Below are 26329 nucleotides of genomic sequence, written 5' to 3' on the forward strand. Positions count from 1 at the left end.
CTGGAGCCAGTTCCAGGTCAAGGCCCCCTTACCAGCTCTGCGACCAAAGGATATCATTTAATTAGGGTTGCAAGATAAATATGGGGGGCCCATTTGAATTTCAGATGAACTACAATTCAAAAAAAAAATAAGGCTGTTCCCAGTATTGTATTATCTGAGGTTCAAATTTAACTGGGCCTTCTGCATTTTCATTTGCTAAATCTGGCAGCCCTACATTTAATATCACCATTATTCAGTTTCCTCATCAATAAAATAAGAAAAATACTATCTACTTATAAGGGTTATTTTGTGGATTAAATGAGAAAACATTTATCTGTGACTGGTGGTAATGTTCTTTCTGGTCTTCTCCCAGCAGGACTTAACTTGGGCTTTGCCCTGGCCAGCATGTTAGCTCAGCCCTCTTCCCTGCAGGGTCTGGGAACAGGTGACGGGCAGTGCCTTTCCTAAGGCTCAGTTAGGGGATGAGGGAGATCGACAGGTTGTCACAGGAACTAGGAACCAGCCTGGCTTTGCATGGAGTGCTGGTCAGGGCCAGCAATTCTCCCTTGCCTGGGGTGCTTGTTAAAGATACAGATACCAGGGCTCTACCCAAGATTTGCAGAATCAGAATATCTAGGGAAGAACTTGCCTTTTAAACAAAAGCCCTGGTAACTCTCTGGACTGAAAGTTTGAGAACCACGGATCTGGGGAGTGGGGAAGGATAGCCATCCCAGTGTGATCACAAGCCTACTTTGGAATGTGGGATCCTGGACTGGATCCTGGAATGGAAAAGGACACTAGTGGGAAATTGGGTGACATCCGAAAACCATCAGTAGTTTATCTAATGGTATTGGACCCATGTTAATTGCCTAGTTTCGATCATTGTACCATGGCTACATAAGATGTTAACATTAGGGAAAGCTCATGAATGGCATATGAGAACTCTCTGTACTATTAGTGCAACTCTGTGTAAATCTCAAATTATTTCCAAATAAAAAATTTAAAAAAAAAAGGCCCATCTTGGCTCAAAGCCTGCCTTGGGCCTTTCCCCAGTCCAGCAGTGTCTCAAAAGATCCAGCCTATAGGCTGCCTTGACTCTCAGCTGGCATTTGTTCCACAAGTGCACGTAGCTGAGCGGCCCCCACCCCCCAGCACAGAAGGTTCTGGGAGAGCACTGCTTCTCTTCCCTGCCATTCACACTGGGGCTTAAATGTCACCTCAGGGAATTACATTTTAATCTGTCTATGTTTTCAACCTGGCCAAGGCCCTAATTGGATGCCAGGCACACCCGCTGAAGGACATGCATAATTCATCAGTAGGAGGCCACAAGACCTTTCATCAAGGGCCAGGGAAGGAGGAGGGAGAGAAGGGCAGGGGAAAAGGAGAGAGGAGGAGGAAGAGTTGGAAAAGAAGGGTGGGCAGGTGGGGTTGAAGGGGAGGTGAGAGAAGAAACCTGGAATAATCTCCCCAGTCTTTAAGTTTAGAGACTGAAGAACAGTCTCTAAGCCTCTGCTCCAGGACCACCTCCTCCAGGAGGTCTTCATTCGCTGTTCCACAGGCAGGCACAGGCCCTCCCTCCCTCCTCCTCCATAGCACAGGATGTACCTCTGTTATACTTGACTAATTGCAAGGTCCTATAATGTCTACTTAAATGTCTGCCTCCCCCCAGACCTTGAATCTTTTCTCTTTGGGGTGATACCTGACCCCATCACTCCTGCGTGCCAGTCTTTGCACATAGTGTTTGTTTAATGACAAAGAGCAGATTTCTGCTCTCAGACCATACAAAGAAACTATCTTAACTACCAAACTCTTCCTCTTGACCTCCCTGGTTCTGCCACCAAACTTGCTCCAGCTGTACCCTGTCTCCCGAAGTCACCCTCCACTCAGCCCAACTTCTTCTTCTCCGGCCTGTCATCTCCCAAGGCCAAGAACCATACAGGAAAGCAAACACGGTTCTACTGGGACTGAAAGGGAAAGTCCATGTTTTCTGGGCATGTCTCATGCTACATAGTCAGGCACACATCCAGTCCCAACCTTCGCTCCAGCTTTCCTCAGTCTTCTCCAGATGAGCCTCCTCTCTGTTCACGCTGCCCTTGTCCAGGGAACACTCACTCCATGTACTCAAGGCCAACAGGCACTTCTCTGTTTTCACTTTGACTTACCTCTCAGCAGCATTGAGCATCGAGCTCTCCCTCCTTCTCCTGACTCCTGCCACCACACCCTTCTGCTTTTCCTCCTTCTGCGTTAGCCACTTGGGGTCCACTTGCTTTGGTGAATCTCACTCCTTTGCCCAGCTGTTGAATGTTGGGAAGCCCAAGCCTCACTCCTCAAACCTCTGTTCTTCTCTGGCTACTGTTTCTACTTAAGTAATATTATTCAGCTCCATGGTTTTAAACACCATCATATGCTAATATTTCTTCAACCTATGTGTCTACTTTTGACTTACCCCTTAAACTCCAAGCCCAAATACCCACTTAAATGTCTGTACTAGTTATTTATTGCTGTGTAACAAACCACCCCCAAATCTGGCAGTTAAAAAAAAACCCATGTATTATCTCACAGCTTCTGTGAGTCAGGAATCTGGGTGCCTCTGATTGAGGTTCTCAAGCTGTCAGCTGGGGCTGCAGTCTCATCTGAAGGTGTAACTGAGGCAGGATCTGCTTCCAACCTCATTCATGACTGTCAGCCAGGGGTCTTCCTCAGTCCCTTGCCATGGTAGGGTGTGGGGGTGTCTCTCTATAAACTGCTCACAATATGGCAGCTGCCTAACTTCAGACACAATGAGCAAGAGAACAAGAAGCAGCAGCCCTGGTCTTTTTGTAACTTGATTTAAGAAGTGACATTCCATTACTTTTGCCCAATCTACTTGTTAGAAGTGAGTCACTAAATCCAGCCCATACTCAAGGAGAGATTACACATGGCACGAGCAACTATATTCTACACATAGCAAAACACAGGGATGATTGGGGCCATCTTAAACAGACATTTCAAATCAAACATATCCATGATAGAACTCCTGATTTTCCCACCCCAAATTTGGTCCTCTCCAAGTTTTCTCTATCTTAGTAACTAGTGAATCAGCATTGGGGTGGATTGTACTTTCAACTGGGATAAGCTGGAATTACACCTCCAGAATTTCCCTACTGCATGGTTCTGGGATAGAGTTAGCCAAAATGAGAACTTGCACAAGATTTGGAAGGAGGAAGTGAAGTATCAGCCATTATTCTGGGAGGATCACAGCCTTCAGGTATGCTGACGGGCGGACAAAAGGATGCCTGGAGCACCCCAGTTTGTTCTCACTCTCGGCATTGCTCCAGCTTTTCATCCCTACTGCAGGCCTTGCTATCCAAGGCCTACCTACAGATGTGTGGATGTAGGCCCAGAGAGATGGAAGATACACAGAGTGACAGTACCCCAAAGCCCTCTCCATTAGCTCCCCTCATAGCCTAGCCTTGATGGCTGGATATGCTTGATTTCTTGGCTTTCCCTGTCACTCCAACTTACCTACCTATCCAGGGGCTTCACGACTACTACTGACTTTTTCTCTGATCCTCCAGTTACCCCTCCCCTTCCAAGCTCACTCCCCCAATTTCTCCAAGCATAAGACCATGATGAATCCTATAATGAATGCCTTATCCCGTCACGCTTATAATCCTGCCTTCCTTTATCTCAGTTGAACTGTTGCCTCCTCAGGGAAGTCGTTCCTGAATTCTAACACCCCAGACCATTAGATTCTGAATGCAATAATAAAGAGCAATCTTTACCTCCTTAATATGACCCATCTACCACATTATGTACTTTAATTGTGTTACCATGGATAATATTAGCATTAGTCGTACAAAAAGAGCATATTTGTCCCTACTTTTTGATGGGGACATTAAAGCACAAAGAGGTGAAGTGATTTGCCCATGATCTCTCAGAGTGAGCAACAATACAGATAGAAGGGGGGAGCAGAACTCCATTCTGTCTGCCTTCCAGTCCATTCTCTGCATCATATTCTACTGCCTCCCCATGCCTGAAGTTGGAGTTGGGAGAGTGTCTCAACCTCTCAAACTCAGTGTCTTTGTAAAGCACAGATACCTCAGAAACTAATTGTGAGCATTAGTAGTACTTAGCAAACTTTTATCCTTTCCCACTTCTTCACCCTTGCAGATTTCAAAAGCCAAGATTGGTGTCTCCCCCAGGGTGGATCCCCGAGAATAAGAATCAAGGATGCTCAGGAGTCCTTTGAGCAGAGGACTCCATGGGCCTTCTCCAACGCTATGTGGCAGATTTCATTCTAAAGCCTTGGCAGTGCCCTACTAAAGCCCCTTCCTACCCATCTCCCATCTGAGCTCATAGTCTCAATTGGGCTGGTATCCCAACTCTCAATCCCACATGGAATCAATAACAAAAGGCCCGAGGCCACATGCATATGAAGCCCTCACCTATTTATTGAAGGGGCTTAGTGACTCCCAGCAGCAAGGCTCCCCTCCTTCATGGCCTCCATCAGCTTCTGCGCAATCATACCCTGTCTCCTCCTGCAGTGGGGCTGGGCTTTGTCAGGCCTTCAAGGTCCATGTGGAGCTCTCCTGAGGTCTGTCCAACATGGAAGCCACGTAGTTGGAGGGACAGACTCAGAACCCAGCAGGCCAAAGGACCACAGGGAAGCCAGTGTCACTATGATTAGTTTCATCTCCAGTGCCTGTTGGGTAAACTCCAAATCCTTGTCTACCACCCAGGGCTCTCTGCGGTCTGTCTTCAGCCATGTCTTCCTGTGCATATGCTCTCATCCTCCCTTTCCTGCAGGCCCTTTTGCCTCTTTGACTCAGCTCAGAACACTGCCCCCTCCTGGTGACCTCTCCTCGCCTCTTGGCTCCTACCTTCATACAAATGCAGAGGTCAAAATTAACCATCTACTGATCACATACAGAAAAAACAACCCTTGTGAATGATTTTCTTTTAAAAGATTTAGAAATATCACTACTTGTGCATCAATTTCCACATTCCAAAAATGTTTTCCCATCTGTTGTATCATTTGATATATAAAAAGTTATTAGGTACATTGAACATAGAGCTGCCCCACTTTGTGGAAAGTAGTTGTAGAAATAACCATACTGGCACATTTTAGGCTCTTCCTCTTTGCCCAACAGTGTGCCAAGCACTTTCTGTGAGTTAAATACACTGAGTTCTTTAAAAACCCTGGTAGATATCGCTGTTATTATCCCCATTCTCCAGAAGAGAAAACTGAGGCTCAGAGTTATTTATAAACACACGTGTTCTTTGCCCCTCAACTCATAAATAGCAAAGTCAGGATTTGAACTGAACCCTGGTCCCCAATCCCAGTCAACTGCTAAACTGTACCCAGTCACAAAGGCAAGCCCAGGGAGGTGGGGAGGCTTGTCCTGCTTCTCAACATGAATGCTCCTCAATTTTAACGTGCATGTGAATCACCTGCGGCTTTTAAAATGTATTTAAAAAAATATCTGATTCTGCAGATCCAGGGAGGGGCCCAAGATACGCAATCTCCTACGTGATGCTAACGCTGTTGATCCAAAGAGCACACTTTGAGAGGTTCTATACCACACAGCACCTGGGAAGAACCTTCCCCTACCTGGGACCCTCCTAGGTAGGTAAGCTCTTGTATCAAGCACAGAGCCCCCTTGCCATTGCAAGTGACAGAAAACCCAATTCAAATCTTGGTTTAAGATAAAACAGGAATTTATTGGTTCATGTGATGGAGAAATTCTGGCTTCATGCATGGCTATATATATCCAGGGGCGTCAATGATAGATCATAACTCAGTTCTTTATACCTGCTTAGCTCTGCATTTCATGTTGGCTTCATTTCCAGGCTCCACATAGTGATGTAAGGGCTGCCAGAGGTTTGAAGACACAGTGGGATGGTCTCGACAGCCTGAGGCTCAGGCTGATAAAATGACATCAGGTTGGAAAAACCAAAAGAGCCAGTTAATGGAAGCTACTGAGCCATCTTAGTGCTGTCTCCAATATGGGAGGCTTGAGGTGTCCCATCACCCCATCCTTGACCTGGGTGTCCTTCAGCCTGAGTTGGTAGTGATGCCAATGCCATGGGGCAGATTTAAGACTCTCAGCAAAGAAGCAGTTAGAGGTGAACTGACCACACACTCATGCATGCACCTTTTCATATTCTCTGGGTTATTTTTGTCTTCCCCAACTGTGGTAGGGTGAATTACTGGTCCCAATTCTTCACTCTCCTCCAGGAGTATTATATATGTGTACCTTTGCCAAAGGTTCATGGTGCATGGAGTGAACTTCCCACCTCCTGATTTGGGGGTTGGCCATGTGACTTGCTTTGCCAATGGACATTAGGTGTGAAGTGAGAAGAGGCTGGACACCTGCTCTCCCAGTTTGGTTTGCTGTCTTGGGCTGTGGTGACCATGGAGCAGAGCACATATCCTGAGCACACATCCAGTAGCTGTTGGCCTGTGGGGGATGAGAGACATGTGGAATGAACCTGTCCCCAATCTGCAGCCTAGAGTCTGAGATCCAGTCTAGCCCAGGCTGAGTGGCAGCTGACCTGCAGAACTGTGAGCACAAGGATAAATGATTGATGTGTTAAGGCACTAAGACTGAGTTAGGGTTGATTTGTCACACAGCATCACCAGCTTGATGATTCACCCTCAAGAACAGGACCATAAATGCTTCTCCTCTTGAGCTCTACCCATAGTACCTAGTATATACTCAGGTATCAGAAACACCAGGGCCACTCCAGCCTAGCGTGCCAATATGACAGACAACTGAGATCTAGAGATGAAGGGATTTGCTCAAGATCACACTAAATAGGAGTCCAGCAGCCAGGACCAAAATCTGGGTCTGCTGACTTCTAAGCCAGTGCCTTTCCCTGTTATTTCTTCATCCAGAGCATGAGACAACAGCCTCCTGACCTGACACTAACAATCATGTCCTCAAGGCTCGGAGGTCCCACCTGACTCTGACCTTGTGTCATGGGATGTCCTTCTAAGGCTCATGTGCTCAAGGCCCTAAATGGAAATCAAGGGTCTGTTTCCCAGCCACAGCCTACAGGACCACCAAGGTAGGTTATAATCAAGGTCTGAGCACAGTTGGAGTCATCAGTGACATGGGCAGGTCCACACACCCACGGGGTCTCAGGGCCTGTGTCTGGTGGGCTCTGCAGAGACCACGCGAGAGAAGTTACAGCCTGGGCCAGGGCTCATATGGGCACTGGGAGGGAGCAGATAGGGGTCCATCGGTTCCTGGGGACCACCTGGGATCAGCCCCAAGGTAAGACCAACTCCAACCATAAGGTACTTCCACCTCCTGGGAAAATGGTTCCCCAGCATCCTCACTGAGGGAAGTGGGTGCTTGGCTCACAAGCCTGGTTGGCAGGCATGCGGCGCAGATGGGCTGCTGACAGCATCCCCCTCTGCCCCCTCCTCAGAATATTCTGGAGGAGGAGCGAGCAGCAGGCCTGCCTGCACATTTCTCTCTCACATTCACACAATCTGGCTGCATCTCTCACGTGCACACCACCCTCACCGATCTCCCATCCACGCTGGCCCCAAGGCCTACACTCCCCACAAGCCCAAGTTATCACTTCAAAACCAGGGCCAGGACTCTGGTGAGGCAAGGGAGGCACAAAATTTAATCAATATAAATACATTTGCATGAAATATTTTAAAAACTTGAAGTTAATGCAAAAAAAAAGAGGTCTATAATGAGCAAAATATTAAAAATTTACATAAAACAGCCTTCAGCAAGGCAGAGATTGGGTTGAGGTAAATGAAGCTGTGTTGCATAAATGTAGGGTCAGAGGTCTTCATTAAAATTTTGGCATTTTGCTCGCAGTGGATTTTTTGCACTACTTAAATAAAACATTATTGGAGCATTAAAATATTATTCATCCCAATGACTGATTTTTGCCTCCACTTAAATTCTGCACCCAAGCAAATGCCTCACTTTTCTCATGTGGGTCCTAGCCCTCTAAAAGCTCTTTGTGGTCCTGTCACCCACCCAGACCCAGCAGTGGCTCCCCAATATTGTCAGGATGCAAGCAAACTGTAAGTGGCTTCTAAGTCCTCATGGCTGTATTCCCACCCACTTCTCCACTTTAACCACTGGGAATCAGTTGGAACATATGGCCACAGGGTTGTTAAAATATCGCAATATATTTCCTGATCCCAAGCACCAGTACCCCAACCACAAGGGTCCCCTGCCATCCTGGCTCCTCCCCCAAGACCCTGTCAAAAATCCTCATAATCTAGTAAACAAAGGACCAATGCCCGACCAACTGCTGACACCCCAGATCCCATTTAGGCAATTTTAAGAGTCACCTGTTTAGCCTCATCCTCTGCCAAGCTCCACCATGCTCTCTCTCCCCCGGTCTCTCTGACCTTCTCCTCGTCTCTCTGCATGTGTTGTTCCCTCTGTCTGGCACACTCCCCCTTTAGCCCAGTTATCTCTGATGTGGTAGGACTCACCCCAAGTGTCACGTCTGCAGGGAAGCTGTCCGAGGCTTTTCTGACCCCATTTTAACAGACCCTCTTCCCACTGTATATTACTTCCATGGTTCTAGCCACAGTTGCTATTTTGCATTATTTGTATGATTTTTAAAAATTCATTTTCCAGTGCCAGACAATAGGTTTCATCAAGACAGAGAGTGGGTCTCTCTTTTACCTCCAGTGCTTATAAAAGTGCCTGACACATAGTAGCTCCATTTCCTTGGGAAGAGTCTTTCAGAGGATATATCTCAAGCACTAAACATTAAAAAGCACCCCACTGGTGCCTGACATCTCATCACCAACATTATTCTGTAAGATGGGGCATTTCGGTGGATTACCAGAGCAAGCTTAAAGCCCCATTACCCATGTAGGGAACTCAAGGCCCAGGTAGACAAAATGAATTGCCCAAGGTCATAGGCTAATTAGATAAAGACAGGACTAAAACCTAGTCTCTTAACTCTTAATCCAGTGCTCTTTCCACTCCCCATCCTCTGCTTCCCTCTCTTCCTCCCAGGAATTGCTTCCAGGATCCACACTTCTCTCATTCTAAACATTCTTCTTTCTCCTTCCCTTCTCCAGTCCATGTCTAATACCATATGTATTAGTCAGGGTTCTCCAGAGAAACAGAACCGACAGAGATTTATTATAAGGAATTGGTTCACACAGTGATGGAGTTGGGAAATCCCACCTGCTGCCATCTTCAAGCTGGAGGCCTGAGGAAGCCAATGGCACAGTTCCAAAGGCCCGAGAACCAGGAGTACCCGCAGTGTGCATCCCAGTCTGAGAGCAGAAGACCAGTGTCCCAGCTCAGTCAGTCGGGCAGAGAGAGTGAATTCTCTGTTCCTCCACCTTTTTGATCCATTCAAGCCCTTAAAAGATTGGATGAGGCCCTCCCACACTGGAAAGTGCAATCTGCTCTACTCAGTCCAGCAATGCAAATACCAATCTCTTGTGAAAACACCCAAAATTTTTAACCAAATACCTGGGCATCCTATGGTCCAGACAGGCTAACACATAAAATTGACCATAACACTATATAAAAACTTATGGTATCTATTTTTATTCTTGAATGTACAAAGGAGAGGGAGAGAAATTGGCAGACCCAAAGCCTGAATAACTATGCCCTTTGGTATGACCTTTACCACCCCTCAATTTGAAGACTCAATGTTGTGAAGATGCCAATTTTCCCAAATTTAACCTATAAGTCCAATGCAATCCCAGTAGAAATTCGGATGACTTTTGATCACACTTAATGAGCTGATTCTAAAAGTAATTTGAAATAGAAAATGTGTGAGAACAACCAAGGAAAATTTGTAGAAGAACAACAATGAGGGAAGACTTGCCTTATCAATTATCAAAACACACCATAAGGTTGTAGCAATTTAAGTGTGATATTAAGAAAAGAATAAACATATAAATCAGTAAAACAGGATAAAGTCCAAAAGCATATGCTTGTATATATGCAAATTTACTTTGTTAGATACGGCTTTTCATGGAGTCGGGGGAAGATGAGTTATTTAATGAACTTAATGGGGACAACTGGCTCTCAATTGGAAAAAATTATTCAAGCTAGACTTCCTATCTCACATCATACATGAACATAAATCCCAGCCAGAGTAAAGACCTAAATATACACTTAAATAAACGAAGAACAAACAAACCAAAATCTTAAAATGTATTTGCAAGAGATACAGGAAAATTCAAAATTTTGAGTTGGGAAAGGGCTTCCTGAGAAAAACTACTCCAGATTAAAAAACTGAGAGAAAGTATTTATAAGAATTAACAGACAACATCCAAAATATGTGAAGATCTCCTGTCAATCCATAAAATGACAAAGAACCAAACAGAAAAAAATAGGCACATCATGTGAATGGGCAATACACAGAAGAGGAAATAAAAATATTCAGTAAACACAAGCAAAGTTGTTTAATTTCACTGTAACTCAAGGAAATACAATTAAAATAACAGTGAGGCCATTATAACTCAACCTCCAAAAATGTAGAAGATTGTGAATATCCAGCATTGGTAAAGATATAGTAAAACAGGCACTCTATTGGTGGGAGTTTAGTTGATTTAAAAAATGTTTCTGAAGGGACAATTTGACAATACTTAAGAGTTTTAGAGGAGAATGGAGCAAGGGTTGTGCTCTTACCCTCTCTGGAAATTCCTTGAGCCCTGGGGATGGACAAGGCCATGGCCACTCATGTGGACACACCAAAAAGAAAAGGTTTAGGAGCCATGGAGAAGAGAAGCCCATGACGCTAACGGACAGCAAGGACAAAACCCTTTAAACAGAGGCCCTCCTCCTCACCATGACACCCAAAAGGAGTTAGCCCAAGTCTGTTCTCCTACAAGACACGCAGAATCAGCCAGTGACTTCCCACTGCTCCTAGGTCAAGTCTAAGCTCCTTAGAATGACATACCCAGCTTTGTATGGACTGGCCTCTGCTCTCTCTCTCTCCCCCCATCTCCTGCTGCTCCAACTCACATTCCATATTACAACCATTTCTGGACTGGCTTCTCTCCTGACCACACCATATTCCACCTTCCTGATCCTTCATGCATGCCTCCCCACTCCCTAAAATGCTCTGTTAATCTTTGTCAGAGGAACAGCCCCCAGACCTTCAGAGCCTGCCTCAGGCATCCCTTCCTCCAGGAAGCCCTTTCACCTTCCCCTCAAGTTGTTGTTTGCAATCCCATGGCACCCTGTCCCCTGGCCTCTCCCCCACAGCTCTTAGGTGGCTGCTTCCCTATTAGCCATGAGACTCCTGAGTACAGGGACCTTGCCTTGGGCATCTCTGTATCTCTAAGGCTGAATCCTAGGATGAAGATGGAGCATCTACCACTTGTCAGACACACATCAGACCCAGATGGTACAAGTGATGAATAGAGATCACTGTTCTTATGGAGTTTACTTCCAGTGGGAGAGACAGATAGTAGATATATTAGTTAACTGGTTTATGAAAGGAAAGATTGTTCTTAGTGTTTCAAAGAAAGAGCATAATGGGAAGGACAGGGTGGGCAGCTCTAGGTAGAGTCCTCAGGGAGGCCTCTTTGAGGAGGTGACATCTCAGCTCAGACCTGTAGGATGAGAGGGAGCCAGCTGTGAGATGAACCAGGCAGAGGAAACCATGAAGGCAATGACAAAAGTTCGTGGTGTCAGAGGCAAAGAAAGAGGTTCAGTGAGCCAGGGGGCTGAAGAGATGGGGGTTGGAGAGGGAGGCTGGAGAAACTCATGGAAAACTACAAGTGCAACAGGAAGCCTTTGAGAAGCTCTAACTTTTTAAATTCCTCCAGCTTCCATGTGAGAAATGGGTCTGGGGGATGCAAGGGTAGAAATGGGGACACTAATTAGGTGGTTATTACACTAACTATGGTAATCATGATGGATGTTCAGATAGAAACTGAGAAGTAAAATTATATTAGGATAAAGCTGAAATCTTACTAGTTAATTAACACTCAACACATGTGTAGTTTATTTCTTGCCCACATAAAAGTCCCGTGTGGGTTGTGGCTTCATCTTATAGCTCTGCCATCTGGAACATGTGGCCTCCAAGGTGCCCTGACAGGAAAAAAGAGGGATGAAAGAGGCATATGGATTCTTAACTACCTTGGGCAGGAAGTGCCCTGTCACTTGCACTTACAGTTCATTGGCCAGAGTCAGTCACATGACCCAATCTGCCTGCAAGGGACGATGGGAATTGCAGGTGAGCATTTTGTCAGCTACAGAGGTGGATTTATTCAAGGTATATCAGAGATAGGAGTGATCTGACTTGATGGACCAGATGAGGGGGTTGGAAGTGTTGGTGGGAAGGGCATGAGAAGAGCCAGGGATAATTCCCAGGTTCCTAGCCTTTGGCAGTTGGGTGTAGATTAATTATATTCAAACTTTCTGCTCTTCCCCTCCCATGAATCTGCTTTCTTCTACCACTTAGTTTTTGGTAATACCATATTTCTGATTACCCAGTTAAAAAACCCAGGCATCTTTCTTGCATTGTACATTTTAAGTAGATGAATTATATATGGTATATGAATTATATCTCAATAATGCTGTACATACATATTGTATATAGATAGTATACTGACATATATCCAGACATATTTCACTTCCTTCACCTCCACTGCTACTACCCTGATCCAAGCCACCACGATCCCTTGCCTGGACCACTGCAACACAGTGGCCAGAGCAATTCTGTTACAGTGTCAAGCAGATTAGGTCATTCTGCTCAAAGCTCTGCAAGGGCTCCTGTCTCAGCATTAAAGCTACATTCTTTACTATGGCATACAAAGCCCTCACACTCTGACCTCTACTTTTTCACCCTTGGCTTCATCAACCCTGGCTATCCTTTTCACTCATTCCTAGACAGACAGCCTCCTTACCATTCCTCAAGTGCACCAGACATGTTCTTACCTCAGGGCCTTTGCGCTTGCTGTTCCCACTGCCTGGTCTGTGATCCCCCAGCTATCTGTCATGGCTCACTCCTCCTCTTTCTTAATTCTTTGCTTAAATGTTACCTTCGTAGTCAGGCCTTACTGATGATCCTGCTTAAAATTACAACCAAACTCCAGTATGTTTAATCCCCTTTACTGTACTCAACATTTTTATAGCATTTATCATCTTCTAATATACTGTATAATTAAGTGCTTTGTTTTATCTATTTTTTATTGTCTTTTCCACTAAAAAGTAAACTTTAAGAGTATATGGATCATTATTTTGTTCTCTAATGCATTCCAAGCACATAGTGGACACTAAATAAATATTTGTTAACTAAATAAGTGAATATGTGAAATGTGTTACCAAGTGGGATGGAGAAAACTCTGGCTGTAGTAGGTGCTCAGTAAATATTTGTTAATTAAATATTGGTACAATACTGATCCACAGGCTAGACTTAGGAATGTCTCCCACAGCATGAGCCTTAGGATTAAATGAGGCCATGCAGAAAGTGACAAGCACAGTGCCTGGGCTTCAATAAGTATTAATTCACTACAAGTTTGCTTCTAAAATTCTGTTCCTCATCTTGGGAATCTTCTCCTTCCAAATATGCTAAGTTCATCCATCCTTCACAAGGCCCAGTTAAGAGCCACCTCTTCCAAGAAGTCTGCCAGCTCACTCTCCCAGCTCTAAATTCTATACTTTAAAAAAAAAAAATTAGGCAACCTCAGCTTCCCTCTGGGTAGACGTCTGTGTGTAACTGCTTCTTTAGTGCATCTTTCCATGAACTCTTGTGGCAATCTGTTTCAATGATTAAACAAAGGGAGATTTTTGGCATATTCTCCCTTCCACACACACTCTACCTAGTCTTCCTGGGACCATATGAAATATGAGACAGACGTGCCTGCCAACACTCTCATCACAAAGTTATCAGGAATAGAATTTAATAAACAGGAAGCAACATATAAAAACACTGAGTCAGACAAATGACACACAAAAGCTGAAATTGCCTTTGCTGCCAAAATCCCCATGTGTAGATGGGCCCTTCACAGTCGCCAAGAGGAGAGCCCAGGCTCACAGGTCTTTCCTCCTGACTTCAGCTTGGCATTCTCTGATGCTGCACTTAACTCCCATACCTCCTTGGGCTTCGGTCATCTCCAGTCTTTCGAAGAACCCTGGTTACTGTGCTGTTATTTCTGGACCATCCTCAGCAGGATTCCTGACTTCCATGATATTTGGAAATCTACTTCCCATGCCTCAAAGAATTAATGAAAGAGAACATGAAAGGAGAGACCTGCCTTGATTTTTACAACGCCATCCTTGCTACTCTACAGGTCAAAGTCTCCCCTTTGTTAGCTGGTTTGTTTGGAGTACTTGCTGGCAACTCTATTTGAGAATTCACTGGGATCTCTCTGCTCGATCAGATCAGTCCCCCAAGCCCACCATCCTGGCAATGCCAAGACGATATGAAAGCCAGAAAGTAAAGTTGTCCTCCGAGTGTCTCTTCCTGGTTGGGTCCAAGCATACACTGTGTTTCTGCAGCTGGTCCCTAAGTCTTAAAACCAATCCTGATCTTTTGTGTCTCTGACTTTTGGTAGCAGGTTTTCAATTCTGGCTGATCACTAAGCAACACCAATATGGATCAGAGAATTAGCTAATTCGAGGGATGGGTGCCCCTTCAGAGTAGCCATGAGGCTATTAGGAGCTCCCAACAGCCAGAATAGTTTTTATTTTAGACAAGGGGTTATGTGAAGTTAAGGGACACTTTAATAAAGAAAATATTTTTGAGCATATATTATATATAAAGCATTGTACTTATTTAACTTTTACTGAGTGCTTACCATGTGCAGGGTACTCCTCCATATGCTTCATACATATCTACACATATCAATTTAATCCTTAAAACAAGGCTAATGAGAAGGCACTGTTACTATACTCACTTTACAGATAAGCAAACAGAGGTACAAAGACGTAAACTACAGCAGCTAATGAGCAGATGCATGGATAGTATTAAGAGAGGCAGAGTAAGATAAGTTCCATAAGAGACGAAAGAGACCAGGTCCCCCAGTGGAATTCTCTTATGGGTCTTGCCTACCTAGAGAACTTCAAGATCCAGCTCAGGGTCTGTGTTTTTTGATAAAACCTTCTCTCCCCCTACTCGCTAGCAGAGGTGACCTTTCCCTTCGCAGATCCATCCTGCCTGGGACATAGCATCAGCCCAGCCTGACCAAGCTTTATGACAACTGCTTCCATATCTGCCCCCTCGCTGGGCTGTGAGCTCCTGGAAGGCAGGGGCAGACTGTGCTCCCAGGGCCTTCCCAGCACAGAGCATGCATGGAATAGGTGCTCAGTAAACCCCTGTTGAATGATACAGCAGTAAGTCAGGATTACTTCAAGGCATCCATCCTGAAGTGACACATGCCATGTCCACTCACATTCTGTGGTCCAAAGCAAGTCACATGCTTCTGGCTGCACTTTCCAGACCTCAGACCTTGCCTGGTGAAACTTAGCTGTGCCAAACAGACCTCCAAGGGGCCTGCCAGATGGGTCAGTGACAGACATGGAGGGTGGCCAAGCTAAGCTGGCATACCCATACCTTGGGACCCCTCCAAAAAAAGGAGCACTTCTGGAAATGTGGGAAAGTTGTAAATGGGTTTATACTTTGTGTGCTATGAAGGGAAGGCTTTTGGACACAGATGAAGTAGGTGACATGGGGGCATAATTCCTGTTCTGCTGTTAATGTGATCTTGGGTACAGCCCTTTCCCTCAAGGGTCCTCTCTCTACCAGTAATATCTTGGCTATAAGTTCATGGTCTCCATAGTTCTAAGCTTCCATGATTCTGACTACAAGGCTGAGCACACACTTCATCAGCATGCCAAAATTATTATCTATCCCCTTGTTTGGGAACCTGATGAATCTTAGCAAATGTAGCAAAACATTAACAGCTTTAAAAAATCTGTCCTTTTTCCACCCCTACCTATTTTTCACCTTCTTGAATAGTGAGGTCCAGGGGTGAATAAGCTATGTCATCTCCAAATTCCCAGAAGTTGAGATTCCATGGGGTGAGGGAAAGGAGGGAGGAACCATCTTTTCCCTGTCATCACAGGAAGCTGCAGCACATTGCAAAAGTGAAAGAGGCTTTTGATTATTAAAAATAAACCCTGGCCCACAGCCTGCCTTGCACATTAATCTTACCAACAGATGCAGACTTGCACACACACTTTCTGCTCCATGCTGAGACCCAGCTTCTCTGACCAGGTTTAATTCTGAGATTCTCTAAGGACAACCATTTCTGTTTGGACAACTATGAAATCAGCTATTTGTTCTCCCAAAGAAGGGGATGCTACCCTAGGGCTTAAGGGGATGATAGGTGCCTAGAATCTTGACTAAGAAACTTAAGGGGTTTGAAAGGAAACTTAAGATATGTATTGAGGTTCTTTTAGTATTGACAGAAACACTAAGTAATGCTGGCTAATGCAGAGAAGGTGACTTTGTTTTTCTTGCTTATGTAGCTGAAAAGTCCAGAAGTGGGGGATGCCTACTAGCTTCAGGAATGGCTGGATCTAGGTACTTAAGCAAGCTCACTGGAAATTTGTCTCTATCCCTTTCTAGACTACTTTCCTCAATGAGCCCCTTCACTCTCAGGCTAATTCTTCCCAAGCTTGATGAGATTCTATCCCAGCAGTTAACTCCAGCGGAAAGAAATTCTGTTTCCCACTGGTTCCAACAAATGTCTCAGAAATTATTCTTGTTGCAGAATTTGAGTCATATGTCCATTCCTCAACCCATTGTGGCAGCCTTGATGTATTCTACACTAACTGGCCAGAGTGGGCGCATATAACTGGGGGTTAGGACCATCCCATTCTCACCTCATGAACTTAGAAGTAAAAGAGGGTAGTTTCCCAAAGACAAGTCAACTATAACCCCTGGATGGAATACATGGAGCATTCTAAGGACTTTGTAAAGTAAATAATACCATGTTTTGTACTTTATAAAGTAAATAATAACATGGGTAAGGGAGTAAGACCAGAATTCACAGTTCCACTGAACTAGTTGTGAATGACCGTCTTTCCCCTCTGGTAACCCTGGATCTGAATGCAACACAGCCCAAAACTCTGAAGCATTAGCATGAACAGAGAGCTCCAGGGAAAGCACTACAGTTCTGGCTCAGGGAATAGGAAGGGCAACTCTTAACTCTCAGATGCAGATGGACTAGACACTACTACTGACAAATTAGATCTTGTTGACATTTATAGGTTCCTTGTTTATCCCGAACAAAAACAGCATACACATTCTTTTCAAGTGCACATTAAGTGTTTACCAAGATAGACCATATCCTGGCTCATAAAATAAACTTTCACACATATAAAGTCATACAAAGTATGTTCTCAAACTATAATGGAATTAAACTAAAAATTAGTTAAGAGAAGGAGACAAGGAAAATCTCCAAACACTAGCATATTAAACAAGACACTTTTAAATAATCTGTGGGTCCAAAGAGAAGTCTCAAGGGATCTTAGAAAATATTCAAACTGAATGAAAATGGAAACACAACATATCAAAATGTGTGGGATGCATCTAAAGCAATACTTAGAGGAAAATTTATAGTATTAAGTACTATATTAGTAAAGAAGAAAGTTCTCAAATCAGTAGTCTAAACTCCCACAAGAAACTAGAAAAACAACCAAAAGAAAGAAAATAATAAAGGTAACACAGACTAGAGGAATTGAAAATAGAAAGGTAATAGAGAAAATTAATAAAGCCAAACTTGTTCTTTTCTTAAATGATCAATAAAATTGAAATGAAGCTAGTAAGACTCACAAAGAAAAAAGAAAGACACAAACTATTGATGCAGGTATGAAAGAGAGGATATTACTATGGAACCTGCAGCTATTAAAAGAATAATAAGGACATACTACAAACACATCAACATATTTATATTCAACAACTTAGATTAAATTGAACAATTCCTGGGAAGCCAAAAACAATAAGAAATCACTCATGATAAAAAAGACAACTTAAATAGTCCTACAGATATTAAAGAAATTGAATCTGTGTGTTAAAACTTTCCAAAAAAGGAATAGCCAAGTCCAGAGGTTTCACTAGCAAATTCTACAAAATATTGAAAGAAATAACACTAATTCTACATAATCTCTCCCAGGAAACTGAAGTGAAGAAACATATTATCATCCCTTTTATGAAGCCAGCATTACCCTAACACCAAAACCATACAATGATAACAATAAAAAGAAAACTACAGACTAATATCCTTCATGAACATACAAGCAAAATTTCTCAACAAAATAATAGCCACCAAATCCAACAGTATATAAAAAAGAACAAAGCACACAACCAAGTTAGATTTATAGCAGAAATACAAGGCTGGAAATCAACCAATGTAATCACTATATTAAAACTTTAAAAGGAAAAGAACACATGATCATATTAATTGATCCAGAAAACTCATTTAACAACATCCAATACCAATTCATGATAAAAACTCACAGAGAGACTAAAATAGAAGGAAACTTCCTCAACCCAATAAAGTGCATCTATAAAAAAAACCTACAGCTGACTTGATAGTGAAGGACTGAATGCCTTCCCTTCAGATTGGGAACAAGGCATGCATGCCCATCAGAACGGCTGTCATCAAAAAGAGTCACAATACCAAATGTTCAGTCTATGGACCAGCTGGAACTCTCATGCATTGCTGCTGGGAGTGTAAAATCACACAACCATTTGGGTTATCTTTTTGGCAATTTCTAATTAAGTTAAACATACACGTATCATATGTTCCAACATTCCACTCCCATTTCAACAGAAATGCATAAATATGTACACTTAAAATATGTACAAGATTGCTCACTACAGCCATAATCATAATATACAAAAACCAGACATAAGTCAAATGTTTTCAACAGGAAAATAGATGAACACTGGTATGTCCCTACAATGGAATACTATTTGGCAGTAAAGAAAAGAACAACCTGGATGAATCTCAAACATATTACAGTGGGCAAAAGAAACTAGGGACAAGAGGACACACTGGGTGATTTCATCCATGCAAAGAACAGGTATAAACAACTAAGCTAAGATGATAGAAATCAGAACAGGAGTTGCCGGTGGGAAAGGATGGCTGGAAATGGCCAAGGGAACTTTCTGGAGTGATATAAATGCTTTCTATCTTATTTGGGGTAATGTTTTCACAGCTGAGTACAATTGTCCACACTCTTAGAATGGAACATTTGTGAGCTGTGCACTTCCATATTCTACTGTATATAAATTTTACCTTAATTTAGTAAGAAAGAAAAGAAACCCTTTGTGAATCTAGCATTTGACATTCTATAAAACATTTTCCCCTCCATTCATTTATTTCCTCCATTCAGTCTTCTGAACCACCCTGTAAAGTTGTAAGATTGCACTCTTTCATGAACAAGGAAACCAGGAGAGGCTCAGAGTGGGGAGGGATGCCAGCTGCACTGTAAGTGCCAGAGCAAGGCCCAGGGCCCAGGGGTTGGGACTCCCTACCCAGTGCTCCTAAGCCCCATGTCTTGGGTTTCAATCTGTGTTCTCTTTTGCTCGCAGGCATTGCCAAGATGCCCAGGCGGCATGACTGTTGGCCTTCCCAACTCCCACCACTTATATCCCTTCTACATAAATGAGTTCAGCCTATGATTTCACTTAAAAAGTCTGAGAACTGCTGATGTTACAGATGCTAAAACGTTTAAGTGCTCAGGAGCCCCTTTCTTCCTCTGCACCATTTGAGGTATGACAGCGAGACACTAGAATCTGATCTTCACTCAGGCCTGAAACAGTTATACCTGCGTGAAGAGTGCAGCCAGCAGCACCAGCTATTACATCAGAGTGTTAGCACAGAAAGACCAGCCAAAGAGCAAAGTCCTTACCATGGTTCTTCTACTGATACCAGCTAGTTGTTCCCCATCTCTGGGTCTTCGTTACCCCATCTTTAATACAAAGGATCTGAACTAGATGAGTTCTAAGTAGGAATCTTTCACTAGGTCTAGAGCTCAAGGGTAGTATTCATCTTCTTCTAAATCCTCTCATACGAACAGTATCAGCCCAGATATTCCACCTGAGGATTCTCATTCCAGAGGAAATTCTCATGAGTCATTACGCTGGAAAGGACCCCCCACAAATCCCCCCCATCCCCCCCACCCCCACACAAAAAGCACCTGAGACCTCCAGGATAGAGGAGATGGATTTCTTTGTCCAAGGAGATTTCAAAGGACCTGACAGCCTCGGTGTGTCACTTCTGGGCCAAGAAATTGGCCAGAAACTGTGAAACTTGGGTCCTAGTTCCATTAATAGTCGACAATGCATCTCTTAATGTAAAACCCCTCCTTGATAGGAACTGGTTGCCTCATCCATAAAATGGAGCTAATGGTCTCTGCCTGCCTCCCTGGGTTGTTGAGAAGATCTAAAGAAGTAAAAAGTATGAACATGCTTTGAGCAGAATAAAATTTCTACCAAGATAAAGGACTCTTATCTTTGGAGGAGGGAGCCAGGGCGATCTTCTGAACTAAATCCACATGGACCAGAACCAATCTTTCTTTCCCCGTGCCTGTGCAGTGTGGCTAAGACCACTAGATGGCAGTAGCTGTCACTTGCAGATTCAGATAGAAGGGTGTGGGAGAGCCAGGGGGCCGCCTGCTTGAAGAAAACTAGGCCAAAGCCAGCTTGTTACATCACTTCTAATGGAAGCAGCCAGTTCAGTCTGGATTTTTCTTTATTGCAGGCGACAATGCAAGAAGACTTCCTGGCTTCTGAGCATTTCACTGCTAATTATTTGGCCTGCAATCAGTCTTTATCTCCGGGGGATTGGTCCTGGATCCCCTAACCCACCTTCCCAGGGTACAGTTCTTTCTCCCACAAGGCCTCTTGACCCCTCTTTCCAACCACCCCATTCCCCATCCTCAGCCATGCTTGAAGTGCACTTCTTGTCCTGCCTTTAAATCTCATTTTAGTTTATCGAGCAGTTTCTACTTATACAGGGAAGGAGTGGGCATACTGAGAAAGTGTGACCCAGGCTCTGCTTTCGAGGGAAAGGAGAACTGCAGACTGCTCAGGGTTCCAGTCCACCTTTACCCCCCACTAGCTGTCTGCACTGATTTTGGGCAAGTCATTCTAATTCTGTGTCCTTCGATATATTTAATTTTTAAATGAGATTAATAATACTCTTTTTATGATTATCAAATGAGTTAATGTTGGTTTTTACAGTGCTTGGGATAGGGTCTGACACTTTGCAGACAATAATAATTACTTATTGAGCACCTACTAGATATGGGTACATTATCTGATTTACTACCCATATCAGTGGCTTAGAAAAATCAAACAATTTGCCCAAGGTTACACAGCCAGTCAGAAGTAAATGCAAGATTTGAACCTGGTTCTATCTGACTCCAGGAGCCCTGCCTTCAGCTGCTTTTAAACAGAAAATGACAGCTGAAGTCAGGGAATTAAGAGATTACAGAAACTGCAGGCTACACTGTCTGTCCCAGGGTGGCTGCAAATTGGCCCTTCTAAACCATGTGGTTCTAGTCTCAGAAGTCTTGTCCTGGATCAACCCTAGCACTCACTGGGGCTTTGTGATCTGGGCAAAACTCTTCCGTGGGCCTCAATTTATTCATTTATAAAACGAGGCCTCTTGATAGATCACTGTTTACCATACAGGCTTAGTTGTCAAAATTACCCGTGGTCCTTCTTAAAAGTATGCATTTTTGGACTCCCCCACCCCCCTCACCCCCACCTTCTGAGCTGCCAAAAAAAGAACATCTAGGGGAAAGATCTGGACATCAGTATTTTTAACAAGTGACTCATGATTCTCAGGACAAGGAGTTAGAAAAACATGCTGGGCCCAGGTGATCTCAGAAACTCCCCCAGCTCTGGCCCTCTCGAGCCCACTGCCTCCCGACTGGGCTCCTGATCCGCCTCCCCGCAGACACCTCTGTGAGCGCCATAGACTGTTTCTCTGTGCCCTGCCGTTGGTCTCTGAGCACCTCCCCACCCCTCACGGATCTGATAGCTCCTTCATTCCTGTAAGGCACTCGGCTTCTCAGGGGAGCTAAAGCTGTTATAAATAATAAATGGAATTTACAGTAGCATTTGGAATTCATTTAAGCACTGGAAACATAGTTGCAGTAAGGTCTTCTTAAAACTTATCTGTTCTTTGGGTAAGAAGGGAAAAAACTAGCTTCTTCTTTGATTTTCCTACAATGCAAATTAGAATATTTTGACAATACTTGATTCTCAATGTCCCCAATGTCCATTTGGAAGGGGTAATTTGCACTGCCAGAACCACAGTGCCCTGCTGCCCCAGTCTGACAGACCCAGGAGCTGTAGGTCAGACCACAGTTTCAGGCCAAGGACAACATCACTAGCCTTGTGTCTGGGGACAGGCCTTGAGGAAAGAGTGAGAAAGGAACCCCAAGGCACAAAGCCAACCCCAGCCTCATCATACTAGCTGTCCTTACAAAACTCCTTTCAATCCTTGCTCTTCCTGTTTGCAGAGTCATCAAACAGTACAATTAATTTTGGCTGCCTCTTTTTCCTTCTTTCCCCTATGTTCCTGTCTTGAAACAGACCTGAAGTTCTATGTTAGGCCAAGTCTTTGGGTTACGGGAATGTTTTCTGGGAGAGTGAGTCATCTGGCTGGGTTTTGTATAACTGGTCTATCAGTCAGTTATTGCCACAATAATGCCATGTAACAAACCACCCCACCACTCAGTGGTTTAAAACAACCATTTATTCTCACTCATACCTGTGTGGTTTGGCTGGGGCAGCTCACTGATGCCCCTCAGGTGATCTCAGCTCAGCTGAGTTTGATTCCAGCCTTGGGTTTGGTTCAGGTCTGCTCTTGGTATCCCTCAATTCTTCTTGGACCAGTGGCCTAGCCAGGGCATGTTTCTCTTACGGTAATGGCAGAAACCAAAAAAAAAAAAAAAAAACAAGTCCAGAGCCCAAGCTTATTTTAAGCCATTGCTGGTATCACATCTATTCATATCCCATTGACCAGAGCAAAAGGCAAGAATGTATGTACAATCTGCCCAACATGAGGCCAAAGGAAGTCACAGAACACAGAGGGGCAGGGTGAGGGGCAGTGGTCAGGACACTTAAAATGGCAAAAAAGAGGCAAACACCCCAGGGCTACTTCCTACAGGGGAGCGAGCCTGGAGAAGCTGGAGCCAGGCTTCATGCAGAATTCACTCAAGCAATAGAAATGTGGCTGCATTCATGGCAAGGGGATTGTAGGGAAGGAGAAAAAAGTAAATCAGAAAAAACTGCAAACCCAACTCCACAGCACACCACTGCCTGCACCCCAACATTTTCAATGCCCTCGCTCCCCGTCTCTAAGAGAGAAAACCCACATGAGAGGTACCTGACCGATTCTTTGTCATAGCTGGTTGTATGCTTTAAACAAATCCCAACTTTATGAAAGATCAGACTGGGAAGGGATGCCTGACGACCACCTTATCCTACCCTCCCAACTTCCAGAGATGAAAGGGGCTTATGGAAGGTCATTAGGCAAAGAAGAAACAGAACAGGGAATACTGTCAGTGTTTAGCACTTTTCCCTCTTGAAACATCTCCAAATAGCCAGGTAATTAAGATTTCATTTATTCAACAAACACATTTAGCACCTACTCCGTGCTGAGCACTGTTCTAGGTGTTGGGAAAAAAGCAGTGAACAAAACACCTCTCGTGGAGGCTTCCATTCTGAGGAAAGGGACAGACAATAAAGTAAAGAAGTAACTTAATTTTATGGCTATAAGTGTTATGAGAAAAATAAGCAGGGTAAGAGGACTGTTAGTGCAAAGCTCGGGTTGTAATGAGAGAAGCTGAGGGTGGTCCAGGAAGGTCTCACCTATGACGTTTGATAAGGACTGTGGTCTGAATGTTTGTGTCCACCCCCAACCCCCAGCCCTGCCAATTCATATGGTGAAATCTTGATCCTCACAGTGATGGCATTAGGAGGTGGAGCCTTTGGGAGGTGGTTAGGTCACAAAGACAGAGCCCTACAGATGCCCCAAAGAGGCCCCTCTGCCATGTGAAGACAGAACAAGAAGTCTATAGCTCCCCTGTGTTTATCGCAGCACTATTTACAATAGCCAAGACACGGAACCAACCTAAGTGTCCATCAGTAGATGAATGGATAAAGTAGATGTGGTACATATACACACTGGAATATTATTCAGCCATAAGAAGAAAACAAATCCTAGCATTTGCAACAACATGGATGGAGCAGGAGGGTATTAGTGAAATAAGCCAGATGGAGAAAGACAAGTACCAAATGATTTCACTCATCTGTGGAGTATAACAATGAAGCATAACTGCAGCAGCAGACTCACGGACTCCAAGAAGGGACTAGCAGTTACTAAAGGGGAGGGGTAGAGAGGATGGGTGGGGAGGGAGGGAGAAGGGGATTGAGGGGTATTATGATTGGCACACATGGTATGGGGGAGATCATGGGGAAGACAGTGCAGCAGAGAGAAGGCAAATAGACACTGGCATCTTACTACACTGATGGACAATGACTGCAACGCGGCATCGGGGGGTCTCGATTATATGGGTAAATGTAGCAACCATATCGTTTTTCATGTGAAACCTCCATGAGTGTATATCAATAATACCTTAATTTAAAAAATTGTATATAAAAAAAGAAGTCTACAGCCCAGAAGAGGGCCTTCACTGAACCATGCTCTTACCTTGATCTCAAATTTCCAGTCTCCAGAACTGTGAGCAATAAGTTTCTGTTGTTTATAAGCTACCCAGCCTGTGGTATTTTGTTCAAGCATCCTGAACAGGTTAAGACAATCAAGGAATTGAAAGAAGCAATCAGAAGCCATGAAACTATCTAGGCATTTCCAACAGAGGGAACCACAGGTGCCCAGGCCCTGAGTAGGGTCAAGCTTAGCAAGAATCAGGGAGAGCAAGAGGAAGCAGTGGTAGAAAAGATCAGCGAAACAGTGGGGGAAGGGCCATAAAGGGCCCTGGGTGCTGTGAAGGGCTACAGGGGATGCCCAGAGAGTGGATGGAATACTAGTGCTGAGTGTCTGTGAGGGTGTACTGGAACAGACTAGCATTTGCCTAGCAGACTGAGTAAAGAAGATTCACCATCACGAATATGAGCAGGCACCATCCAATCCACTGAGGGCCCAAATGTAACAAAAAGGGGATGAAAGGGTGAGTTCTCTCTCTTCTTGAGCTGGGATGTCCATTTTTGTCTGCTCTCAGATAATGGAGCTTCTGGGACATCAGCCTCCCATAATCATGTTAAGTCAATTCCTCTAAAAAATTATCTATCTATCTATCTATCTATCTATCTATCTATCTATCTATCTGTTTATCTATGTATCTGTATACTATTGGTTCTGTTTCTCTGGAGAACCCTGACAGGAACCACAGAAGAACTTAAGGTTTTGCTTCAGATGAGATGGGAAGCACTGGAAGGCTTTGAGCCAAGGAGATACAAGATTGGACTTTGATTTAAAAGATGCTTTTGTTTGTTGTGAGGAGAGAGAAAGGTAAAAGCTGAGGGTCCAACTGGGAGGCAGTTGCAGCAATTCCAGGTAGTGGTGGCTGGGATGTAGCGTTGGCATCCAGGTGGCAAGAAAGGGTCAGTGTGGGTGGTAAAGCTGAGAGGATGCCCTGATGGATTGGGTATGTAGTGTCAGAGATTGCAGTCAGAAGAGACTCCAAGGTTTTCATCTTGAGCAACAACTGGAAAGATGTTCCCCCATTTTCTGAATTGGGACAAGTTGCAGAAGGAGCACATTTGGGTGGGTAAATCAGAATGCATGTATAAGAGGCAATTGCTTCATTTGCTTTCTGATTGCCTGTGTTTAGCTTAGCCTTACTTTTAGTCATTTACCCAAATCCAGAGCAGGTTAAAGGGTTTTTAGAGCTAAATGCAGCCATGGTGGTGCTTTCCCTTGAAAGATGTGTTAATTTGCATTCAATTCTTGGTACTAGGTTGGGATCCAAAGGAAGCGGACTCTGAGATGAAGTTCAGCAAGCAGGAGGTTTACTGAGCCTGCTCCTGCACACCCGTGGAACGCCCTGGTAACACCTAGTCACACAACTCACACTCACTTTTGGAGCCTTGATTTTAAAATATCAATCTTTGATATATAAAAACTCAGGAAGATAGGAAAAATTGTGAACAAAGTATTCTCTCTACATTCTCCTTCTTACCCCAGATTTCTAGAAAAAACAATAAAATAAATAATTATAATAGCTGATGAAGACACATAATATAAAATATAAATAAATATTGTTTACAATAATATAATGAGAGGGAATAATATAAATTCTTAAGAGTGTTACACCAAAAGAAGGGGTGCCCCCAGTGGATGAACATGTATTGGGTATCCCTGAAAGGAGTAGGCAGAGAGGGAAGACTGAAGAAGGAAACCACATCT

At 43.9% G+C, this 26329-nt stretch overlaps 1 long non-coding RNA gene across 1 annotated transcript in view; it reads right to left on the reverse strand.

Moving 5' to 3' along the window:
* Positions 1-5695: 5695 nt before the first annotated feature.
* LOC108408794 (uncharacterized) overlaps positions 5696-26329 on the reverse strand; it is a 238190-nt gene continuing 217556 nt past the window's right edge. The window contains exon 4 of the long non-coding RNA XR_005056811.2: positions 5696-6422. This is a non-coding gene — a long non-coding RNA (uncharacterized lncRNA). The remainder of the gene's footprint in view (positions 6423-26329) is intronic.

Source organism: Manis javanica, chromosome 17, assembly GCF_040802235.1.
Source record: "Manis javanica isolate MJ-LG chromosome 17, MJ_LKY, whole genome shotgun sequence".
NCBI lineage: Eukaryota > Metazoa > Chordata > Mammalia > Pholidota > Manidae > Manis > Manis javanica.